The sequence below is a fragment of the Tupaia chinensis genome, unplaced genomic scaffold, assembly GCF_000334495.1.
Source record: "Tupaia chinensis unplaced genomic scaffold, TupChi_1.0 Scaffold144982_1, whole genome shotgun sequence".
Lineage (NCBI taxonomy): Eukaryota > Metazoa > Chordata > Mammalia > Scandentia > Tupaiidae > Tupaia > Tupaia belangeri.
The window spans coordinates 1,105,534-1,111,081 of record NW_006204841.1 but is presented as its reverse complement, the minus strand read 5'-3'; positions in this window follow the sequence as shown (position 1 = coordinate 1,111,081).

Here is a 5,548-nt window from a genome sequence, read left to right as displayed (position 1 = left end):
CAGCTCAGGCGCCGAACCCCCCCCGCTGCCGCCGCTCGCCATCTTGGAGGAGACGAGGGGCGGGGCGGGGCGACCTCTGCCCCGGAAGAGGATCTCCAAGACGGCCGGGCGGCGGAGGAAGCCGGCGGTTGCTAGGTGTCAGGGATATGGAGGGTCCACAGCCCGTGGTCTGCGTCAGAGACCGTAATCTTGGCGCTGTGGCTGAAAGTCTGCGCGGAGAGACTCCGTACGGTGCTTGAAGTCGGCCTGGCGGACAGAGGCGTCGGACTCCGGGAGCGCTCCGAGAGGATCCCCAGTTTCTGGGCTGAGCAGCGTGTTTCCGGCCACCGCTGCGGCGAGGCCGTGTCCTGGTCCCGGAGGCGGGGCTGGGCGGCCGCCTGCCTGAGATCAATGAAAGGTCTCTGAGGTGGTACATCAAAGAGTGGCAACCCGAAGCCATCGGGAGTCGTTGGAAGAAGAGAAAGAGACATGGCTGGCGGTGGTCGCGAATGCTTCAATGTGGAATTGGCATTGGAAAGGGATCGGGAAAGAGGATGAGAGTTTGGGATTGGTTCTGGGAGGAGTGGGGGAGGACAGGTACCGAAGAGGAAAATAGAGGCCAGCAGAGGGCATAGTGGTTACCTCGCTGGACTCCCACGCCGACCAGGGTACAAGTCCGGGACCAGTGGCTTGAAAATCACACCGGGGAACCAGCAGTTAGCGTAATGACTGTGTCGCTGGACTCCCATGTAGTCCACCGCGGTTCGCGTCCCAGACCCGGCGGCTTAAACTCACGCCGGGCGCGTGTGCGCCCAAGATCGAGAGAGGAGAATGAAGGAATTGTGGCGTGGCCATCCACCCTGGGGGGTGACTTCTCGCTGTCTCTGTCTGGCGAGCTCACGCGCCCTATAGTAAAAAAACACCTCTCCGCCCCCCCCCCCAAAAAAAAATTACATCGGGCTCTTGTGCACCCAAGATCACAGGAGAATGGAGGAGACAGGATTTGCGGCGTGGCCTTCCCTGCATGGGGCGGGGGCTGGGGGTTTCTCATTTCCCCTCTCTGCCTCTTTCTCTCTGGGGAACGCCTTATGTTTAATAAAAAGTAAAAGAAGGGGGAAAAAAAAAAAAAGGAAAGGAAAATAACCCCTCACTGCAAAGCAGGTTTGGTGAAAACCCCTGGGATGCCCTTTTTGCTCCAGCTAAGGTGCAGTAGGCTGTAAATGAGGTTGAATGAAACGGAGAATGCTCGGTTTCGTTCTTCTGGGCTGTGCGACTCGTACCTGACAGTGAACGTTACTTAGAGGCTCTGAGCCTCAGTTTTTCTGCCCAAAACAGGGCCAATATATTCATTCCTTTGGCACTTTCCAAGCATCAAGCAAGGGCACAGAAGGCGCCTTGGGTTTGTGTGAGATGCCTATCAAGACGGTCTCTACTGAGTACAGGATGGGCGGGACGGGACATTTCATTGAACAGCCTACTCTGCAGACTCTGGCCAGGGTCTTACAATTCCTGCCACTCCTCCCCTAGGTAACTTAGCTAGCTCTTAATACTTGTATCTTCCTGGTTCTAAGTTAAAATCTACTTTGAGGTAATTTTTTTTTTTTGCGGTAACTTTTGAACTTGAACACAGGTTACATTCTAGGGTTCTTTCTAAGTACTGATCATCGTTTATGGCCTATCTCATTTTACCTTGCTCACTGGCTTCCTTAGGATCTAGCACACTGCCTGGCATATATTTGCTACTTGATTTTTTTTTTTTTTGGAGAGGTTTTTGCTATAGGGTGTGTAGGCTTGTCAAAAAGACAGAAAGTGAGAAATCACCCTCCAGGGGGGATGGCCACGCAGTATTCTCCCCTTGGGATCTTGGGCACGCATGTACAGGTGCCTGGCGTGCCTTTAAGCCACTGGGCCCCGGGGACTCAAACCGCTGCCGACTACATGGGAGTTCAGCAACATAGCCATTACGCTAACTGCTGGTTCCCAGCACCTGGCCTGAGTTTTAAGCAGCTGACTTCAGGGTTTAAACTGTGGCCAACTATGTGGGAGTCTAGCGACATAACCATTATGCCACCTGCTGGTCCTCACATCAGTGATTCTTAACCTACAAATCATGAATTGGTTTCTATGGAATCCAAGAACCAACAATCAGCCGGTAAATTTTGTGTATGCAATTTCTGGAGAGGATCCAACAGTTTTCACATTTCAAAGGAGTCTATGATGTAAGATGTAAAGATATGTCAGACATCTTTGGGCAGTCAACTTGAAAAACACTGTGCTGAAAATAAGTACCTTCTGTTAATGGAAAGGCTGGATCATTTGAAGGCTTAAACTAACTAACCTAACAGGACTTGCTGATAAGTTGAGATGTAAAAGGTTAGAGAAAAACATCAAGAAAGAAATCAAGCTTCTGACTTGGGACAGCAAGTGTGACAAGTGACAGGCTTCTTGGGAAGTAAATTAAGATTAGTGCATCCTGGGACCAGCAATTGGCATAATGGCTATGTTGCTGGACTCCCATGTAGTTGACCACGGTTCAAGTCCCGGAGCCGATGGCTTAAACTCACACCGGGCACGTGTGCGTAACATGCCCCAAATCCTGAGAGAATGGAGGAGAAAGGATTGCGGTGTGGCCACCCCTCCTGGAGGGTGATTTCTCGCTTTCTGTCTCTCTCTGCTTTCTGGTGAGTGCATGCGCCCTATAGCAAAAACCTCTCCAAAGAAAAAGGGTAAAGAAAAGATTAGTGCATCCTGGGTTTTATGGTGGTGTCCATGGGACAGAGAAAACGAATCATTAGAAATATAAGACTACGGGGCTGGCAAGTGGCGTGGTGGTTAAAGGTGCTGGACTCCCACATGGCTGACCACAGTTCAAGTCTCAGACCTGGTGGCTTGCTTTCCCACTTCCTCTCTCTCTCTCTCTATCTGATCAAACTGAAAAATAATAATGATATTAATAATAAATAAAGTTAAAAAAATGTAAGACTCGAGGCACTGAGCTGAGCCATTAGTAAAGTGAGCTTCACTGACGGAGGTAGGAAGGTCATTTAGTCAGTGTTAGTAAATGAAAAAGAGCTGCAATAGTAGGCAACACCAACATTTAAGGCATAAAGGTAAGGGAAGAGAATGATCAAGCCCAGGGTTGGAATAGCTTGGTGTCTAGCTCAAGAAAAGAGTAGTTACAGAAACCATATCCCTTAGGGATCAGGTGCAACAAGCAGTAAACGCAGCTTAGCAATTGAGAGGTGAGAAAGTAGAGACAGCGAGGGCCAATAGCAAGGGTTTTGTGTAAAGATTTTATCTGTGGCATAGGTTCTTAACATTTTGGGAGATACAGATCTCTTTTGTAAGAACTGACTGTCCCCTTCTCATTAAAAATGAACATGTGGGGGCCAGCAAGTGACATGCTGGTTAAGGCACTGGACTCCCACATGGTTGACCACAGCCATGGCGGCTTGAAAATCATGCCAGGTGCATATGAGCACATGCCCAAAATCCTGAAGGGGAATGGCAAAGGGACTGCAGCATGGCCATCCCACCCCACTCCCGGGGGAGGGGGTGATTTCTCACTTTCCTTCTTACTGTCTCTCCAGTGAGTGCAGACACCCTATAGGAAAAACCTAAAAAAGAACATATACATAAAACTTCACATACAAATTTAAGGGGTGCTCATGGACAACCAGATTAAAGGTTAGTAACATGCTCAGGGCTGCACTATATTGATGTTCAAATACAGCTTTATGGATTGAAGATGAACGACAATGACAACTGCACTAATGAAATTGTCTTTTTAAAGCAAAAATAATGTGAAATAAGATTAAATTCATATATACAATTTTTCTTCATCTTGGAATTTTGCCTTTTCTAGATTTTATATGTTGTTGCCATAACTTGGCACTGATTTGGGGAGATGGCAGGAAGTCACAAGCCAGCCACAGATAAACATACGTTACTTTGAGATGAGAAGAACGTAAGGTAGAGGAACCAGCAGAGCAGAGATCAAAAGAAAAAGATGCTATCAGGAGACTCATGTTGCTTAGTGTTAGGTTACCCACCTAAAATATGCATTTCATAAATACGGCAAAGAAAAGTATACTGCAGTACCAACAGCTCTGACCAAATCACAGGTCAGCTAAGTTAAAATTCAAGAACAGGGACCAGCAGGTGGTGTGGTGGGTAAGACACTGAACTCCTACATGGCCAATCCCAGTTTGAGTTCCCACTTGGGAACTTGTTTCAGTCTGTTTTTACGATGTAACAGAGTTACTTTTAGGACATTGGGTGGTTTTACAAGAATAGCATTTTATTGACACAATTCTGGTGGGTAAAGTCCAAAGACCTAGGTCTCTAGCACGGCCGACGGAAGTAGAGAGGATGGCATCACGTGCAGAAAGCTGCTCACAGCTGTTTATGACAACCAGCTCTCATGAAAACCAGCCTCTTTTTATTTTAAAATTATTTAATTTTATTTATTCATTTATTTTTCGTTTGACTAGAGAGACACAGAGAGAAAGTGGTAAAGTGAGAAAGCAAGCCTCCAGGTCTGAGACTTGAACCATGGTCGGCCATGTGGGAGTGTCTAGCACCTTAACCACCACACCACCTGCTGGTCCCAAGAGAACCAGCTTCTTCTAACAAGAGCTAGAACCCCCTGGGTCTCTTGAGACATCTATTTTTTTTTTAAAAAGAATTATTTATTTAAATGTATCCATTTATTTTAATTTGAACAGAGACAGACAGAAGGAAAGTGAGAAAGCAAGTCACCAGGTCCGGGACTCAAACCATGGTTGGCCATGTGGGAGTGCCCAGCGCCTTAACCACCATGCCACCTGTTGGTCCCCGAGACATCTATTTTTGAGACTACTGACTCCATGATGCACTCACCGCTCACTAGGCTCACCAACTTCCAATATCAAATTCTAAAACATGAAAACTTGAGGGGAAAAGACATCATCCAAACTATTAACAGAAGATTCTGAGTTTGTGTCCAGAGATCTCTCTGAACATGTTGATGCTCACATGCTCATGTTCTAAGGCTGATGATGGGGGTGGACTGTGGCATGAAGAACCAGGTGGATCTTCTCTCTGTCTCATTCATAGAAGAAAAAAAAAACAAAATAAAAAACACCCCCCCCCCCAAAAAAAAGGAAGGAAAGAAACAAACTAGTTGTGATTTCACTTCCTGAAAATGATGGCAAGTTGGTGTGGCTAAAATATGTATTATCAGAACTGAAAAGTGTTTATGATTCACAGGGACACCCTCTATACCAAGTTACACAGCCGAAGATTTCATAAATCTTTGAGATGGAAAAGATGACTCTTATTTTTACCCACTCCAAGTTGCCCTGACACCTATCAGAGAAGGTTTCCAAAGCCTTTCCATGGCTTCCATGGGGCCCGTCCAACTCACTTCATTGTCTGCCAGCACAAATCTCAGCATTTCTTAAAAAGCAAAACAAAACAAATCTACACATAAATACACATCATCTTCTGAAATAGTGACTACAAATAAAAGAACATACTCTTGGAATTTCATAGAGACCATAAAGTAGAAGAGACTACACTGTTCTTA